General features: G+C 38.5%; 1 protein-coding gene across 4 annotated transcripts in view; it reads left to right on the forward strand.

Annotated features, from left to right (window-relative positions):
* Window positions 1-7,677: 7,677 nt before the first annotated feature.
* The window catches only part of LOC131684257 (extracellular serine/threonine protein CG31145), a 177,094-nt gene continuing 163,645 nt past the window's right edge, over window positions 7,678-21,126 (forward strand). For all 4 annotated transcript variants that reach the window (XM_058966952.1, XM_058966951.1, XM_058966953.1 and 1 more), the window contains exon 1: window positions 7,678-8,477. The gene's annotated coding sequence lies outside the window, so the exon portion shown is untranslated. The remainder of the gene's footprint in view (window positions 8,478-21,126) is intronic.

The following is a 21,126-nucleotide window of genomic DNA, read 5'->3' on the forward strand; positions in this document are numbered from 1 at the left end:
TTCTAGTTTAAGATATTTTGACGTAGGACTTACGTCTTTCTTTACTATACTGGGTGTCATTTCAAAATTTTCAAAACGGATGCGTTACGTACACTTTGAACCTTAATAACTTTTCTCCTACTAAAGGAATTACTATTATTGTTGCATAAATCGAAAGGAAAACGTTCAACGCTTGCTATTGATACCTTGTTTGCTATGTAAAACTTGTTTAAAAAGTTCAAAAACTACTTTTAATGCGAATCAACATTAATGCTAGAACCTATAAATATGGGTGTCACAGTTTTTCTTAAAGCCAGACGTGTCTAAGCCACAGAGCAGAACGCACGTACGTGTGCTGCTCAACGAGAAGCTGCATTTGGACTACCAAGCAAATCATAGCTACTGCCTTATCGCTGCCAATCAAGAACTGTCGTCGCCCTGCGTGAAATTCATCGCTCTCAGAAGTGGACAGAGTTACTAATTCACAAGCTGCTCTTCCAGTGCCTGGTCCGTGAGATTGCACAGTATTTCAAAACCGATCTACTCTTCCGGAGCTCAGCCGTAATGGCCCTCTAAGAAACCAGGCCTGCCTGGTTAGTTTGTTGGAAGATATCAATCTGTGCGCTACCTATACCAAGCAAATAATCATCATGCCGAGCGGGAAACGGCGAAATAATATTCACAACAAACGGTTCTTATTAGGACCACAAAATCGTTCTCAGAAGAATTACAATTGAAATTTCCATTTCGTGCTTTGGAAAATAACTTCCCTCTTATCGGGTTAGTTATTTTCTATAATAATATCCGAAAAATGTACGATAAAACTAATAAACTGATTAATTGGACGGAAGCAAGAAAATACCTACAAAAATTTGAGTCAGAAAAGTGACATTGACGGAAAAATGCTTCGATCGTTTCTAAGTGTTTGGCAGCTGAAGTTGCCGATTTGTTTTCCAACGTCAATTATTTGCGCTGTGCTGTACGGAACAAACGGATTTATGCGCGATTCGTTGGGAAATAATCAAAACAATTGTGTAGTAGATTCCGTAGATTTTACCGTAAATTTTGATAGATTTTGTAAAAGCATTAATTAGCCTGCTTTGATTGGTGGTTTTTGCAAATCTTTCAAGAACATTAGTGAATGTGGCAACCCTGCTACTAAGCGAAAGCCACACCAAAAAGAATGATGAAAATATTTCCATTTGTCGCACAAAAGGACGGACTTCCATCTGCACTAAGAAGTTTATAAAAGAGATCGCATTGCGATATACAATGCTCATTCGATGTGAGCTGCGAAAGGGGAATGTTCGTGTATGTACGCAGCAGAAGCGAATTCGGGCAAGGTTCGAATCGTTAGAAAGGATTCTCGTCTGGTATCACCAAAAATAGTTATCTGCAAACCGTTCTTATTAGGATGAAAACATAATGGAGAAAGAATTGAATTAGAAAGTTCCATTTAATAACTTGGATTGAGTTTGCGCCTGTCAATTCTTCTGTACATGTACCAGTGATTCATATAAGCAAATGTGTATCAAATTGATCTGCAAACCCGAAGGTTTTTGCAAGTCCTAGAAAATCAGTGAATGTGGCAATCTCATTCGACATGAAATTTCCAGTAAACATTCATTCAAAAAGTGCATTGGTTCAAATTATCCATGAATGTCATATGATATACCCAAGTTTAGTCCTACGTTAACACCGCGGTTATGTCCCGGACATTACCCACTCCTAGTTTTTTAGCTTTCGTACAAGCTTATTGCACTATGTAGAAACCGTGAGCAAAAGCTGGCGACGTTTTCGAAAGCCCTGGATCTCGGATGTGATATAAATCTTGCCAGACCAAAAAAAATCCGGGTCAATATTGAATTATTGTTTTTTTTTGTATTTTTCGACGGAATTAAATTTATCTGTGACGGTAAATGTGGGGCATTCTCGAAACCGTAGCGTTCACTGCCTCAAGTCGTTTCTAAGTGTACGGTGCGATAGTTTCGAATTCTTCTGATGTACGAGCTGAATTTTCTAATGTTTACTTGGTTAAATCTTCTGATTACGTCAATTTATAGAAAGAAATTTCATCAAATTTACCATACTAAACTACGAAATTTCACCAAATTTACAGAATATGAACATTACACGTTAAAGCTTATTTCAACAAAATTTGGTTATTCTGTGTCGTTCGTAGAACGACTTGTGGTGTATTTTTTCGTGGATGGTATTAAGAGCGAGAAACTCAAAAAATCTGATGAAAATATGAGCCAACAAAAATCTAAATAGAGAATAACAAATTGTTCTCATTTTTTGTGGCCACCATTTTACTTCTATATCGAATTTTTTCATGTTTTTTAGGTGGGGGCGCCTCTATGGAATGGAATCTTAAAGATCATTTTGGTTTGTTGCTTTTAGACGACGAATTGCGACCTGTATCGAGCCCGCAGATGAGGCCGGACGCCATTTATTACACCTTACACTCGAAAATTTTTATTTTATAAATGAAACCTAAATAAACATTTTGCAGAATAGCGATCATGTTATTTTACTTCTTCAAAAAAATTATCAAACATTAGGTACTTTTTGCACAATTCTATGAGAAGACCCCTTAAGAGAAACGCTACGCATATTTTTAGCCTTCAATTTTTTTCTTATCTTTTCAATTGCCGTTTCAATTTTGGAATCCGAAGAAAAATACGATAGGCTGATACACCTCTGCGATGCGAAGCTTAATCATATTCATCGAATGTTACTCTTAATCTGTTTATGTCTGTTCAATAGTAGATACTTAAGAGCCCCGAGTGGTCTTACGACGGCTCTGGATTTCCAATCCCTCGAAAATTGGATGCAGCTGAGAGCTTGGAATCTTTTCTTCTATACTCGATCGAGATCAAGATATGTCGAAGGTACGGCCCCAATGTCCATTCGCTCTACTGTCCATTTCGCCGAATGGCCATCGGTCATGTGGTCTTTGGCCTAATGGTCAGACACCCAAATTATTAAGATCACGCTATTTTTGTTGGAGGAGGTGGAGCGCTATTTCATGAACCATTCGTCGTACGTTCATGCACGGATAGGAAGGAATCGTAGTACATAGAAAACTGACCGCAAAGTATTTCGCGACGGAGGTCACACTCCCACTAAGAAATGAATGTACCAAGCTTAGAAATTCTATAGATTTACAAAAAAACACACATAACGTTACAAATTTTATGAATTTTTATTTTTGTGAGCGGCCCATAAATTTTTTTCACCGGCTTTCAAAAACCGCTTTTCGTTAAAAACTAATTGTTGCGGTGTTCACAAGTAGTTTTGATAGAGCAATTTCGTAAACTTTCCCTGTGAGAAAGGCATAAAGGATCTGCTTTTTTGATTAGTCGAAATAAAAATAGATTTATTTTCTCGGACCTTTCCATCGTAAAATCTCTGCAAAATAATTTTCTTGCACTTAACGGCAATTCTTAGTGTATAATCAGAGTTCAAATACAACTGAGAAAATATCCCAACACAAAGCAGCTCCCTCAAATTTTTCAAGTGTATGTCTAATAATGAGGCAAATAGCCACAACAACGATGAACGGAACTGTTTGAAACATGGAATGCCGATAGTACTACTTTCATAGTTGTAATACTTTACTACTACAACTGATTAACCAGCGAAATGAGTGTACCTAACACCATCGTCTGAATGATTTCGTCTGACGCGTAAAAATAAGCTAATTACTGAAAACGCACCACACACGTCTAGCATTCCTATCTTGCGTAGGTCGAATAGACACTGAAAAAGGCGCCGATGCACAACGAAACAGCAGGAAACAATATGTACACTCAATGTGCACTCGATACCCTCAATAGTCCGATCGGAAGGTACTTAAACTTTTGCTTCAACTTCATACCGAGCGATTGTGAAAGTCATCTCGATAGTGTTACGTAAGCACTCCAGAGCATCGCCGACTACTTGATGAATTGTTAAAGTACGATTAATCTAAAGCACGATCGAACAATCGGTGAGACGATCGACGCTGATTGAGCAGCAACGAGCTTTACGAGCCGGGCAAATTCTGCTTCATTGGAGTGATCCCCTCGATTTAGGTACTTGCTTTCCTGTAGTTCCCCGTCAAGCACCGACATCGCTTTCGATTTAAACGGTATGCGCACCGGAAGTTTTTCATTTTCTTTTTTTTTTTTTCAATTAAACCCCTATAATTACGGAGACGGGGAGCACCGATACCACCGAAGCAGCATGACGTCGAGAATAACTGCTGGCGGCAGCTGATATGGTAAGGGAAAGGAGAAAAATTTCCCAAAACAAAAACATCGAAAACCATCACCGCCGCGCGCCGCTCGCTGGTGGGATTCTGGTTGCGCTGCCGGTGTCGTGGTGCATTCGTTTCCCTCCCAGTGAGCTAGGGTTTGAGGGATAAAAAGTTAAACAAACGGTCTGCTCCAGATTTACTGACGCATGACATGACCGGTTTCGTGGTTTCATTTTCGTTTTCGTTTGCCGCGCATGGGAAACTAAAGTTATGGTGGGATGAAAGCAGGTAAGTTGCAAAAACTGTAACTGAATTTGTAGTGATTTAGTGATCTAGAATTGTGGTGAGTTTTTAAGGAGGCACTGGAGAGGGATAGGAAAATCGAAATGGGAATTGCAATATAATAGAAATATCAAAAGGAATAGGAATGGGAACAGGAATAGGAATAGGAATAGGAATAGGAATAGGAACAGGAACAGGAATAGGAATAGGAATAGGAATAGGAATAGGAATAGATATAGGAATAGGAATAGGAATAGGAATAGGAACAGGAATAGGAATAGGAATAGGAATAGGAATAGGAATAGGAATAGGAATAGGAATAGGAATAGGAATAGGAATAGGAATAGGAATAGGAATAGGAATAGGAATAGGAATAGGAATAGGAATAGGAATAGGAATAGGAATAGGAATAGGAATAGGAATAGGAATAGGAATAGGAATAGGAATAGGAATAGGAATAGGAATAGGATTAGGAATAGGAATAGGAATAGGATTAGGAATAAGAATAGGAATAGGAATAGGAATAGGAATAGGAATAGGAATAGGAATAGGAATAGGAATAGGAATAGGAATAGGAATAGGAATAGGAATAGGAATAGGAATAGGAATAGGAATAGGAATAGGAATAGGAATAGGAATAGGAATAGGAATAGGAATAGGAATAGGAATAGGAATAGGAATAGGAATAGGAATAGGAATAGGAATAGGAATAGGAATAGGAATAGGAATAGGAATAGGAATAGGAATAGGAATAGGAATAGGAATAGGAATAGGAATAGGAATAGGAATAGGAATAGGAATAGGAATAGGAATAGGAATAGGAATAGGAATAGGAATAGGAATAGGAATAGGAATAGGAATAGGAATAGGAATAGGAATAGGAATAGGAATAGGAATAGGAATAGGAATAGGAATAGGAATAGGAATAGGAATAGGAATAGGAATAGGAATAGGAATAGGAATAGGAATAGGAATAGGAATAGGAATAGGAATAGGAATAGGAATAGGAATAGGAATAGGAATAGGAATAGGAATAGGAATAGGAATAGGAATAGGAATAGGAATAGGAATAGGAATAGGAATAGGAATAGGAATAGGAATAGGAATAGGAATAGGAATAGGAATAGGAATAGGAATAGGAATAGGAATAGGAATAGGAATAGGAATAGGAATAGGAATAGGAATAGGAATAGGAATAGGAATAGGAATAGGAATAGGAATAGGAATAGGAATAGGAATAGGAATAGGAATAGGAATAGGAATAGGAATAGGAATAGGAATAGGAATAGGAATAGGAATAGGAATAGGAATAGGAATAGGAATAGGAATAGGAATAGGAATAGGAATAGGAATAGGAATAGGAATAGGAATAGGAATAGGAATAGGAATAGGAATAGGAATAGGAATAGGAATAGGAATAGGAATAGGAATAGGAATAGGAATAGGAATAGGAATAGGAATAGGAATAGGAATAGGAATAGGAATAGGAATAGGAATAGGAATAGGAATAGGAATAGGAATAGGAATAGGAATAGGAATAGGAATAGGAATAGGAATAGGAATAGGAATAGGAATAGGAATAGGAATAGGAATAGGAATAGGAATAGGAATAGGAATAGGAATAGGAATAGGAATAGGAATAGGAATAGGAATAGGAATAGGAATAGGAATAGGAATAGGAATAGGAATAGGAATAGGAATAGGAATAGGAATAGGAATAGGAATAGGAATAGGAATAGGAATAGGAATAGGAATAGGAATAGGAATAGGAATAGGAATAGGAATAGGAATAGGAATAGGAATAGGAATAGGAATAGAAAATGGAATAGAAGCAGGAATAGAAATAGGAATAGGAATATATATTATAATAGCAATAAGAATAGTAATATGAATATAAATAGGAATAGGAATAATATAGAAATAGGAATAGTAACTGGAATTGGAATAGGAATGGAAAATTAGTCTGTCTATACCAAGGGACTGCTGCCTATGCCAAGGGAGTTATGCTGCCTAAGCTCGACCCTCATCAGCAGAAGACAAAAGTTAAGCCCGTACGATATTAAACCTGTTCTAATAACCCTGCCACTTCTATTTTTCCGATTTGTTTACTTCACATCCTTGCTCTCACTTGAGTACTTTAGCTCTAGTTTGTACTTTAGCTCTAGTTTTCATAACTTTCCCTACTCAGTAATCTCTAGCTAATTGAATGTCGTTAAAATATAAAAAATAATATGAAGGGGTATAGGACTGGAATAGTAATAGGTGACTGCGATCAGTAGGGAAAAGAATAAGAACAGAAAAAATGGAATGAATAAGAATTGAAAGAACTGGAATAGGAATAGAAATTAGAATTGATATTAGAATATCGTGCCAACATCATCGGACACAATTGTCAGTCCTATAACCGTTCGGAAACAAAAGAAAAAGAAACAGTCACTTATATCAGCTAGGAGAAGGCAACATTGATTGTTTTACATACAAGCGATTCTGGAAGTTGAAAACAGATATTGTTCGTTTCCTAATAACCAACATTGGACAAGATGTTTCAGAGTGATGGGAATTTGAATTAAATCAGTATCAGTTTCATTTCCTGATACTCGAGGACTAGTGACAAGTTGATTCGCTCTCGTTTCTTCCGTAAATGACTAAATACATTCTGCTTCCAATTATTATGGTTTCATGAACTCTTTTAGCATCTATCTAAAAATATTAATAATTATTATTCTATTAGAAAAAGCGTCAATATTGCTCTGTGACTGAGTCTCTGCGAACACTGTTTTTCAAACTGTACTCGCAGTATAACAGTTCTCTCTACAATCAATATACCAGTTGAATTAGAAGAGAGCAAAACAAAGTGAACCATGTAAACAGACCGTAAACAGCACAGCAGAAGCATAGATTTTGACAGCTAGCTTTCCCACATTCACGGCTATCGCTTTGTGCAAATCGGCTCTCTCTCTCTCGCTTCACTGTCGACAATGGCCAAGCTCTCGCAGCTTCTACGCGTGCACACACCGCTGCTCTCCGGACTCTCCACGCGGACTTTATAGCGATTCGAACGGGAAGGATGAATCAAAACAACACCGCAGCAATTCAAGAAGCATCAAATATCATCGCATGCATAAAAGTTGCTTCTTTTTTTCTAGTTGCTCAGTAGTGCTAGTGTGTTTCACTGTTGCAACGCTTCTCGGTGTTGGTGCAGCGTTAGGGCCATCGCGCGAACAAAAAAGAGAGAGGAGCGCGAGCTTCTTTTTTGACAGACCATTATTATTATTATAGGTTTCAATGAAACACGGATCTGATCAGAAAACAACACGAGCAGTTCGTGACAAGTGTGGTTTGATGTGAAGTGTGTGCGAATAAACTATAGACAAGAGAAAGGAAGCAAATTTTCGATTAAAAGTGATGCAGCATCTTCGCCCAAGTACGTGATTACGTTCAATGGTTGATTATTTCGTTTCACATTCGAGCTCATCGGCCGTCGAGATGTGCGGGACGACGGAAAACCCCCTTCGCTGGTCCGAGATTGTAACTGGTGCATACCGATAGATAGAAGAGCAGAGTAAGAGGAAGTACGGGTGTTGTGATACTGGATGATCTAGAAAAATAGGTGAAGTGTTTTCGATTTCATCGTATGCCGTTCCGGGTCGCTTGGACAATGCAAATTGCGCTTCGAGAAAGTGATAGGTTAACATTTACCCCCGCAATTTGGTGGGCGTGAAACTATAGTAGTGGTTATACTGAAAAATCAACCTCGAATCGAATGATAACCTGTGGTAAAAGTTTCGCACAGAAAAGAAGAGAAGATTCGGTGGAGTTTATTGATTTTTGTGTCTCTTTCATTGAAACCTGTTTCTGCGGTCGGTTGGCTAACGTAGCTGCTGGTAGCCTTGTAGGTGCTTCTGCTGCATCGGAATGCTGCTGTGCTGAAAAGGGGGATCTTCATCGTCTCAGCTAGAAGCGAGGAAGAAAGGTGAATCGACAATGTTGTACATACATACTGCGAAAATTGATACTAATAATTATTGCTACCTACTGGTTGAATCCCCTGGGAAGCTGGTTATTTGCATGTGGGTTGAATGGATGACCTAATTATGAGTGCGGATCCAGTTTTGAATTAACTTTCAGTTTTCACAGTCCGTAGCTGAACCACATCGGAACTGTAGGTTTATTTTAATGTCCAAGGTTGGTGGCTACAGGTTAATGCGATCAGCTGACTGACAAGAAGCGTTGCCAATTAATTCAATGTCGTTAACCCCGACTTCTGGGAAAGCTTGCCAACATCAATTGGTTTGCAAAATTTGTATTTAATATTTAACCCTTGTGACGGCAAGCTAAAATCCTAACATTAAAGGGCAAGCCGGGCCTCTCAGGCCCGTCTAAATTCAAGCTCCTTTTTGCCGTTCTCATATAGAAAGGTTATGCAATCGGTCGAAATTTCGACTTTTTAACCGAGACCCGCAGGGCCAAATCTCTTATACCATTCGACTCAATTCGTCGAGATCGTAAAATATCTGTATGTGTGTGTATGTGTGTTTGTATGTATGGATGTATGTATGTGGCAAACAATCTCACCGATTTTTCTCTGAGGTAGCTGGACCGATTTGTACAAATTTAGTCTCAAATGAAAGGTGCAGCCTTCCCATCGGTCGCTATTAATTTTATTATTGATCCGACTTTCGGTTCTGGAGTTACGTGTTGAAGAGTACAATCACACAGCAAATTTCCATAGAAACTGATACTACCATTATGTCCAAATGATGCAATATATATTAAAATATGTGCAACATTACTTGGCTTTGCATGTCTAGATCATTAATGACCCACCGAAGGCACTTCGACCACATTGGCCAGCTATGGCGGTTCTTGATGCCTTGGGGGAACTTACCATGTTCCTAAGATAATGTCATACCTATTTCTCAGCGAATTCTTTACCGATTTTTACAAACTTGGTTTCAAATGAAAGGTACAGCATTCCCATTGGCTGCTGTTGAATTACTAATTGATCCGACTTCCGGTTCCGGAATTACAGGATGCTGAGTACAAACAATAAGCAAATCCCGATTTCAGCGTATAAGGCGATGGATGCAAAAAGATCAAATTTTTTCCAAAAGGTGAGTACTCGGAAGATCACGTTGACTGTCGATTGGTTCTGAGCTCTATTTCGTTTGAACACGACCAATAAATGCTTCTGGGTTGCTATTAATTTCTTTTGATGCATAACCGGAGTACATATTCAGATTTCTCTTCCGAGTCTGCATCAGATTCATTGTCGGAAGCAATATCATTCACATCTTCTTCCTCGCTTTGCAAATCAGTTTCGGAATCGTCTGCTGTTGAATTTGCTCGAATTTCTTCCATTATTTCAGATTCTTTGAGACGATTGAAAACATGGGCATATCATCTTATAGCCGTTTAAATATTTTGTTGCTTTTAGATCCTACAATTTGAATAATTACGACAACTATAACACAGAGAATAGACAAAAAATAGACAATAACGACAGAGTTAGGTTATGTTGCATCCAAATAATTGTCAAGTAGACCACAGTGGGTGAAATAAAAGTATTTACCCAAAAAAATATGACACACGTCATTGTCGTATGCTATTTTTACAAGAAATGTATAGAATTCGCTCAAACTTTCAAGATTTTTTTCTTATAAGAAAAGGTAAAAAGATAAAATCAATCAAAACATGAAAAAAATCCCTGCTAATATGAAGATGAACTCATCAAAATGTTTTTTTCATATAAATATTAATGTATAAAACCCGTGGTATTCCTAATAAATATTGCATGCACACCGGGCCTGCCAGGCCCGGCTTGCCTTTTTGTGCAAGTAAAAAATTCAAACATTGCTGCCCATTACTCCATAGATGAAAATTTCACAATTCTTTATTTTTGTTATAGATTTCAAAGCTACTTATAAAAATTTCCAATCCCAAGCTTATACTACATACACATTTTTTTGTAACTAAAAAATTGTAACGTGCCGGGCCTCTGAGACCCGGTTGCCTTTTTGAGGGTTAATGAACGATTTAGCGTTAAGTGTTACCACCCTTGCATTTCGACAGAATGCTGGAAAATTATTTCCATCAATACTATATCAGTTATAATAAAATTATTTTATCAGTATCAGCGGCATTGCTTACACACCCACACAAGTACATTTGGACATATAAGAACAATTATGGGCCTTTAATATTTGCCATTCCTATGGTAAGGTATTAGTACTGCACTAAATATTTCTGCAATGAACGGGTTTAAGGAATCAAGCTTCTTTCAAGTTCCTGTAACTTTTATTTCCATCATGTATTTTCTATTGTACTTTTCAGTAAAAATAGTTCGGTGCGTATTGTTTACATTGTGCAAGTTTCACTGGGAATTGTGTAACCGTGTCGGAAGAACATTAGCAGTGTAAACAAATTTTGCACACATTCCTATAAAATCAGAATCTTTCTCATCGTGCCATTAGCAAGCAACAATCTACGGTTAGTCATAATTCGAAACGGTACAACGAACGTTTGACCGTCGATAGGAATGCGAAAAGTGGTCAAAACAGATAGTCCAAGCATACAAGAGGAATCCCAAAAGTTCAATGAGCGACGAATCGAAAAACTGCATTTAAACAAAACGTTTGCGCAAAAACGTGAAAGACTACACACGTATAAATTCCATAAAGCGCCGAATCGCAATGAACAGCAGAATACAGTTGGAAATGTACATATAAAAGTGTGCGAAACTGCATTGTCTCGTCTTTGATGACGAAACTTACGTGAATGAAGATTTCCGGTAGCTTCCTGGGCCTTTTCGTCACAACTCGTTCTAAGTTTGACGTCCTTGAGGAAGTTAAAAAGCAGAAGATGCCTAAATGTACCAAAAAATATATGATTTAACAAGCAATTCGCTCTTGTGGAAAGCGGAGTACTCCGTTCGTGAAAACTGGAACGGTCAATGGGCAGGTGTAGCCTCCAAAAGCATCTACTTCCTCTTTTGAAGTCTCACAATGGTCCTACACTTACCTTGTCGCATTTAGCCCCATGGCATCCCTCCAAAAATGTTCTGGAGTAATGCAAGACTAAAGTGTTCAGAATCTTAATCCCTTGAACGCACCTGAATTGAGGCCAATCCAGAATTGCTAGGCCATCACGATGCGGACACTTTGGAAGCATCCTAAGAATGTAAAATTACCACAATAGATCTCAGTACTGGTCGCAGTGGTTCGTCTCCAACAAAAAAGGATGTAAAATCAGAAGCAGAAATCAGCAAAAAAATGGATTTCCACAAGGAAAAATGTTGGCCCAAAAGTTGCAAATGACCTCATAAACAATGCTAAGAGGAAGGCATCGGCATTAGGATACTACTATGAATCGAATAAATCGAACATGGAAAAGAGCAATAATAGGTTTTATTTTCTATTTTTTGAAAACAATCGGTTGAATGGGTGACTTTTTACGAATCTTTTCTTGTGATACAATTGTATTCCTTACACCCTTCACTATTTTTTTCGCGTCCAGAGTATCTGTTCTTAAAACCGCGTTTGTTTTGGAACGGACGATTGAAGGAAAATGCTGTATCTCGTCAGCAATATCCAATGTGGCAGCCTCATTATGAGCCTATGTATCCCAGTTCTGGTAGGACCTCAAACCATATTTGTAACCAACAGCCCTAAAACATGTAAAAGAAGATACAGGATAGAACAATCTGAAAAGGATAAAGCAAAGTTTAACGGAAATTGATTGAAAACATGGTACTTTAAACGTCAGGACTCCGTTGGAATCTGCGGAAATTGCCCTGTTTGCTTTAGAGTTGCAAAAATAAAGGAGATTGTAGCCCTTCAGGAAACTTGATGGTGCGGTACAAGTGAATGAGAAATTATCGTAGGAGCAGTTGTGGGTTAAAGGCAATTTTGTCGACTTCAGTTTGATCACCGCCTGCGCTTTGAAAACCGACAAACTCCGATGATGCGAAACATGAGTTCTATGCGCGTTTAGACAAGACCTACGGAGAGTTGCCCAAAACATGACGTAAAACTCATCATCAGGGCACTAAATGCCCAGGTCGGAAGAGAAAAATTCTGTGCTCCAGTTGCAGGAATGGCAAGATTTCCTTCAAACATCAAAGATTACGTCCTAAGGTTGATCAATCTCGTAACAGCCAAAGGCATGAGAATCTGTAGTACTAGTAATTGTTTGGCGTGAAAACGTTTTCGGGAGCACACCCGATAAACCCGAATCAAGTCTTCTTACTCATCTCGTACAGATCAGAGGTCCACAAGCGCACCACTTACGAACAGCATACAAACAACAAATATTAACCGCGCCGTGTCACTCTAACAAGTTGCTCTCAACTGTGCGTGAAATGAGTGAACAACAAAATAAATTTCGGCCATTACGGAAGAACACAATCGCGATTGACTTTTCGCAGACCCGTTTTAGGTCTGCAGTGCGCGAGGTGAAACAGTTGATCAAGGTGAAAATGGAACTAGTGCTTACAGAAGATTCACACATTCAGCTACATCATACGAGACATATACACAGAAAAAAATATTGGTAAAAGTAAAAGTGTTCCGCTCTTAGCAAAAAACAACCAACGCCAACTATTGGGTTGAAAGTAAAACTTTTAAATTAATGAAGAATAATAATCAAAATAAAAGTTTTCCTTTCAATTTAATGAGGAATAGTAATCCCAATAATAATTTTATTGTCAAACTAAGAGTATGCGTTGGTTGTTTTTTGCTAAGAGTGAAAAGCTTTTATTTTTACCAATATTTTTTTTCTGTGTGTAGTATTAATAACATTGAACTCCTTAGTCGAGGCAGAAGCTTCGTAGCGAAGAACAACATGCAACACGACGTCGAATGAAAAAAAATCAAAGCCAAGATCCTCGTGTAAATGGACCTTGATCTAACGGAAATTTGCCTACATGATTTGGCACCTCTAGTACTATTACGGATTATATCAAAAGCTTCCTGTTGAAGTATGGCGAAGTGAAATCTGTCACAAATGGCACTTGAAGAAACTGAACGGCATTCGGGTGGCGCGAATGCGACTGATCCAACGTATACCGTCTCACTTGACTTTCGAGAGCAGATCATATCAAGGTGTTAACTACATAAAAATACCCCTATGCACGTACCCTGGGCAGATGCCCTCGTGCCAGTTCTGTAACCAGGCGGCACACTATGGTAACCCGAGAGCCAAAACAACTAAAAAAAACTCATCCAACCAACAATCAACACCACCAAACAACCTTCGACATCTGAATGGCTGGCGTCTAAAACAGTATTTTTCAACCGGGGGTGAATTCACCCCCAGAGGTGAATTAGACTATTGCAGGGGGAGAATTGTGCGGGATAAATTTTAACTTGTTATCCTAACTTTCCCCTCGGATATTTTACGAATTGGAAAATTTTAGGTTTCATCCAACTGAAAATACTTTTTTTCTGACAGGGTAACGATAGTAAGCAATTTTAAAAAGGGGTACATTATGGAGATCAATATTCAAAAAGGGGTACATGGAACAAAAAAGATTGAAAACCACTGGTCTAAAAGGGGCCAACCTGCATTTTTCCAAAATTGATATTTTTGCATTTCCTAATGGTTCTAACTGTCGTGAACTGTCATTTGAGAAATTTGAAATTTTTTGCTATTGGCAATCAAAGTTAACCATGGACGTAACCTCAATATTGGCTGGCACCCAAAAGACGATAACCATATATTGTATCTAATGGAAATTCGAGTTTTCTCGTTCGTTTTCCAAGGTTTTAAGCAAAAGTAAAGTAAACAATCGTTCGTGAAGGTGAGTGCCGCTCACATACTTGCTATGTATGGCTATGTTCTATCTTACACCAATGTATATTGCTGAGCGTAATTTTTCGAAAATTCTAGTAAAAGTATCATGTCTCTATATTGAAAATTGACCGAGCAATAAGGGATTAAGAGAAAAAGATACTAACTTTGTAGGAACTACAAAGTTAGTATCTTCGGAAAATATACTTAAAATTACATGATTTACAACTTCGCCGTAGACACCGTCTTTCTATCTCTTTCTATTAAAAAGCTAATAACAGCACCTCCTCAGCGACTGAGTTCGGAACTAATATGAAATAATCAAATAAAGCGCTAGAAGCCATGCAACAACTTTGCTAAACCATAACTCTAAAACGAAAGATAAGGAAAGGACGCATGAATTGTTGGTTTTTTTTTTTTTTAATAGCCCGCCTCTTACCCCCACACCAACAAGCTCACAAACGGAGCCCCCTGGTAGTGGACACATCAGTTCTCAGCGTACAAAAAAAAAGGTCAGCACAACAAAACAAAGTTACGAATCGCGGAAACGCTGAGAACAAAAAAAAACATTACGAGACCGACAAAACACAAAATTTGACAAGAAGCTACGGCGAGTACCCAGCGGAAAAGAATCCTTTTAAGGGTCCCATCGTAGCTTTGCAGGAAGCTTATAATAATTTAAATTTATTTATTACTAATTGCTATAAAAAATGCATTTATCAATTGTTTTTATTAAAAAAAATGTTAACCAATTATAGCTAAAGGAATAAGCTCGATTGGTGGTGAACGAAGTTTAAATTAAAAATTCTCCTATTTTATTTTTTAAAATTAGTTTCAATTTTGCTTGGAAACGAGTGCGACATGTTATTTGCTTTAAATCAGTAGGAAGCTTGTTGAATAACTTAGGTCCGATGAAAGAAATGCGTCTTTGACCAAGGTTCGTGGATACTCTGGAGTATAATAAATGATTGGCTTGTCTAGTGCTGTGAGCTCGAATGCCTGTTGTAAATTCTAGATTGTTATGAGCAATAGTATTATGCAAAGCATTGTGGATGTATATTATTGTTTGGTAGTTAGTCAACCCAAGCAAAGGTAAAATGTTATGGGCATTATTATTGTATAACAAAATAGTAGGGTACATAAATGGTTTTTTATAAATAATTTTAAGACATCTGTTTTGAAGCGTTTGTAGCTTTTTCAGATTCGAGATACTGGCACGGCCCCACACAGATACAAGGTAGTTCAGCAATGAGTGGATGTGCGCATAATAAAATTTTAGAAGTACATGCTGGGGAACAAAAGAGCATACTTTACGCATAGCCCCACATAACGATGCAACTTTTCTCTCTATAGATGTGATATGCTCAATCCAGGAGAGTGTGGGGTCTAAGTGAAGTCCTAAATATTTGAAGCAGTTAGTTTCCTGAATTACAGACTGTCCCATTCTTGGGTCTGGATGCACGCCTATAGCTCTTCTAGATGAACGAAACAGCATATATTTAGTTTTTGATAGGTTCAAGGAAAGAAGGTTTTCGTTTAAATACGTCGTTAGTGTTTTTAAATCCGATTCAATGTCGCGTACAATATCCAGGCAGTTGTTGTTCGGGTAGAACAACGCTGTGTCATCCGCGAAAAGACGAGGAGTCCCTTTTAACCCGAGTCTACCTAGGTCATTGATATACAATAAAAATAACAGTGGCCCAATATTACTGCCTTGGGGCACTCCTATTTCTATTGGTCTATAAGAGCTACACGAATCTCCAATAGATACGAATTGGTTCCTATACGACAGATAGCTACGAATAATATGATTTGCTACTCCCCTGATACCATAGCATTCTAACTTCTTAAGCAGGATTGAGTGATCCAGAGTATCGAATGCTTTTTTTAGGTCCAGAAAAAGGGCACCAACAATTCTTTTGCTATCAATTTGACTAATGATGGAGTCAATTAGTTCGGTCATTGCAATTAAAGTGCTGCACCCCCTGTTGGACGCTAGGTATCCACGAGGTTACCTACTCGAACTACATGCTTCTGAATTGAAAGGTAGTTCATATAATAAAATCGTGAATTTTAACGATATAAACAATTTTAATTTGGAAATGCTGTAAAAATGGCAAATTGTGGTTTAACCCCTTTTGGACGTCAGCCTTTCATCTGCTGATACGCCATAGACAGCCGGTTCAAAAAATAAATTCCGGACTAACAATATTCCACGGTATCCCCAAGCCAATAGTTAAAATCCCGATTAAAACCACATAACAAAAACATTTCAAAATACTATCTCGCGCTGTTATTACAATCTGTCATAGCAACTACTAACGACACCAGTTCTATAACACAGCTTACTATAAAAATAGCATTTTGGTATAATCTTGTTATTACATTCTGATCGGGATACCTAGAGAAGAAATAGACAAGAAAGAAGAAAGCTATACCAGAGGCACTCGAAAACACAAAAAGCACCAAACATGTAACAACGAAAATCGAAGCTCTAGCGACTACGACGTGAACACAAACACAAGCTAGGGAGAAGGCAGACGGAATGACTAGTAAGCGGCAGAGGATAAACCTGACCATTGCTCACTACCAAGAAGGAAAATTAACACAAGAAGCGTAAAGCAGTGCGCCCAGGATAGTCGACACAAATAATTTTCGATTATTAATTTTTTTATCTACTTTGAATTATAAATTGAATTGTATTTTTGAAATGTATATTATTTTCAAAAGACGAACCAAGCCAAAAGCCATAATAAATATACAAAATAAATAAATAAACACTCGAATAGCGAAACGTATTCCCAAATGTTTCAAGATTTAATAGATAGGTGACATTTTTTCGATGTCTCTGATGTCAGGGTCGTCCAAGAGACGCAGACTCTGAGCATTATATTGTGGTGTATAAGATACGCGCATAACCACTTCCAGGTGTGAGAGAACCATTTGTCTGAACATACGGTTACTGCCGGCTGAGGAATTTGCCAAGAAATACGCCAAACTCGAACGAATCAACGATCGACCAACTGGGAATAATCTGGGGTGACATTGCGCATCTCGAAACGAAAGGTTTATTGTATGCAAGCTTGTATGAAAAAGTCGATTCGAACTAGTTCCGTAGTGTCGCCCCTGAATGCAGTATGGCTGCAGGTATATAAGGTGGTTAGTACAACAATAGAATGGCCAGTTCGAAGTAGAGCGCCAACAAGCGACAGACAAAAAAAACAAGGCTAGAAGCCGAATGTTTGCAGCGGTTGTACGCCAGAACTGAGAACATCATGATGAGCTGTTGGCTACCGGCCTAAAAAACGTGGGCACGACGGGAAAGTACTCGCGGAACCAACTTTGCAGACATAGTGTTCGAAACTTTTACGAATCGATCAACAACATGAGAAGGAAGAGCATCCCGGTACCGGTCATGATCCACAACCGGGACGGGAATCTGTTTAGAGACCGTACATGAGTTGCTACCAGGTGGAAGGAGTTATAGTCAAGCAAGTTGAGAAATGACGAATAGAATAAGAAATGAGGATGATAGTCTAGCCGTAGATCAACTCACACTTGTCGAAATGAGCATCAAAAAAATGGCAAGGCTGTTGGAAAGGTCCTCCCAAAAAAATCGAAAAATGGAGAGTGGCCGACAGTACAAAGCAATCCACTGCGTGATCGATATGATCTTGGAAGAAGTAATACCTTAGGATTGGTTCGATGACCTCATATATCAAATATACAAGAAGGATCATAATCCTCAATATTGCCTATAAGATTTCTTTACCGTGTCTCTTTAACAGACTGCCCCCGTTAGTTGGATCTTTTGTTAGAAATGCCAAAGCGTGTTTCGGGAAGGATGATCAACGACAGATCAGATGTTTACACTGCGACAAATCTTGGATAAATTCCTAAAATACAACCTGCCGGCTCCCAAGTCATTTGTGACTTTCAATGCGGCGTACGAGTCAATGAAACGAAATAAACTGTGGCAGATAATGCTTGAACATTGAATTTTACATACACGGAGTACTTTGATTCAGGCGATCCATGATGTTCAAAGAATCGGAACGAATATTTCACATGCTTCTTAGATTCACTGAATTTGGCGTACATCGCATAGCAGCGGGATAGGCGTTTGTGTGATTTTAAAAAATACTACAAAAATCTTAATCTGCTAATATAAAGTACATGGTTTTTGGTCGGGCACGAAGCGGTCCGAACGGTGGTGGTTCCGAGGTGGAAATGGGATACAAGATTATCAAAAAGTTTATGTATGTATTTTGGAAGGCTGCATGGGATAACAATGGTAGCCGAGAAGTAAAAAATCGTGTGCGATTGCGAATAAGACAGCGTAGCCTACAAACGCGAACGAAAATTGTTCCACACAAATAGCTGACACTCCCTGCTGCTCATGGCAGTATATGAGGTATAGTTTTTGAAAGAGACAGACTATTGAGTGCTCGTTGTGTTTGAGAGCTATATTCTGCGCTCAATGCTTCAACACAATGGAAATGGAAGAAAGACGCAAAAACCGAATACTGTTTCAAGTATAGAATCTTGTTTATTATGGGAGGCTGATATACAATTGTCGACTACAATGGGTTGGACAAGTATCACGCAAACCGCAAGAAAGACCAGCTTGTTCAGAAGATATACTGCAGTAGGTTATCGTCTTCGGAGACTGCATTAGCTGACTATCTGCAATCAAGGAAGATGCATCCACCACAAGGAAAGTGAAGAATGGCGGCCCAAAATCAAGTAGCATAAACACACCTGGATTGTTGGACCATTATGAAGACGGCGGTACTATTCTACGAATTTTTGGTACAAGACGTTTACTACAAACTTTAAATAAGTTTTATGCAACTCAAAGCAGTTTTTAGATCTCAAGAAATTCGTACCGAATGCAACGAAAATCTACACAGTTCAGAAATTGCTTCGAAGCCCCACCTACATCGGTGGTTTTTGAACTACAGAGAATCTACTAACTTCTAACTTTATACAGCGAACTCCAGCCATGTTTTCTAAACTTCAAGGAAAACACTACGAAAAAAATGGAAATCTTATGAATTTCTGGAAAGCCATTAAACTTCTGCGATATTTGTCGGGATTCTTAAAAGTCTTACAAACTTCAAAGAATTTATTGGAGAATCGGACTTCAGTAGCGTTACTACAAACTATTTGAAAACTTTAGGAAAAACGAACTTCAAAAATATCTATCGGGAATGGAGAAGGTTCTACAGGGTGTCTTCTGAGTATCACCACTTCTTTTTTGTTAAACAATGCATAAACGTTAGCTTTTATCCAAATTTAGGCTTTATTTAAAAGACTGATTCTAGGAAATAGTATTTGAATATGATTTCGGGCATATTCATCGACGACTCAGCGAAAGCGTGTTCACTGCTTACTGTTTCGAGTGTTTCATAGCTGCGTATCAGTTATTCTTATTTTTTGGTTCGGTTACATATACAGGATGAGCCAGCTGGATGTATCCTTTTTCAACATTGAACAACTCCGCCATTTTTACAAGTAAGCAAGTTTTTTAGGATATTTTATGCCATTTATTATAAACCAGGTTTAGAATACAACGTCGATTAAATGACCACCTCCATTTGATACACAAAAAGCACAGCCTTTCGGGCTTAATCACAGCAATTTCATGCCGTATATTAGCTTTGAGTTCGTCAAGGTTCTTAGGTTTGCTAGAATAAACTTTACTTTTCAAGTAACCCCACTGAAAAAAGTCTGGTACCGTTAAATCCGGAGAGGCCATTCCAAATCACCATTTTTTGAGACAACGTGTCTTGGGAATTTGCTCTGCACGAACTTGATTGTAGCGGCGGCGGTATGGCAGAGTTTCCCGTCTTGTTGAAAATAGAAGTTGTTCAGACCTTTTTTCTGCATTTGAGGATAGACAAAGTGCGCCAAAATCCAACGGTAGCGTGCGCCGCCGATGGTCTCTCCCTCTTTGAAAAAGTAAGGACTGATGATGGTTTTGGAGCACACTCCGGCCCAAACAGTTACTTTCTGGTCGTGCAGTGATGTTTGATTTATAACGTATGGGCTCTGTGTCCCCCAAATTCACTAATATTGTTTATTTATTTATTTTTTACATTTTAACGACATTGAATTAGCTAAAGATTACTGGGTAGGGAAAATTAGAGCCATATTACTAAAGTGAGAGCAAAGATGTGAAGTATACCGATCGGAAAACTAGAAGTGGCATGGTCATTAGAACAGGCTTAATATCTTACGGGCTTAACTTTTATCTTCTGCTGATGAGGGTCGAGGTTAGGCAGCATAACTACGAATCACTCGAGTTCACCAGCATGTCCCTTGGCATAGACAGACTTGTCCATCTTTACCGTGGGAATGTTTATTTACTCCGCCGGAAAGGGTGAAGTGGCGGAGTTGTTCAATGTTGAAATAGGATACATCGAGATGGCGCATCCTGAATATCCCGTTCCCTCTGATGAAACCATCTTCTACGAACATCCCCTCAAGCTTAATAGAGGTCGATTTGAACATTTCCCAGATAAATTTAGGGTATCTGTAAGCGACCTTAACCATGGAAACAAGATTGTTCGCTGCGAGCGATTTATGAAAAAGTATCGTATCTACGTACCTGCCAAGGAAGCAGAAATTGGTTGCGTAGTCTCCGACATTGGGCACAATTGTAAAGATCTGTTGAAGTATGGGGTGGGCTCCTTCACAAACAACTTGCTTCAGTCAGTGGAAATTATGCGTTGCAGGCAATTGCACCTAGCAAAAAGAGTGCAGTATAAGAAAACATCTTATTCTCCATCAGCTTCCTTTCGGGTGGCGTTTGGTGGATCTGCTCTTCC

This window comes from Topomyia yanbarensis, chromosome 2 (assembly GCF_030247195.1).
Source record: "Topomyia yanbarensis strain Yona2022 chromosome 2, ASM3024719v1, whole genome shotgun sequence".
NCBI classification, from domain to species: Eukaryota; Metazoa; Arthropoda; class Insecta; order Diptera; family Culicidae; genus Topomyia; species Topomyia yanbarensis.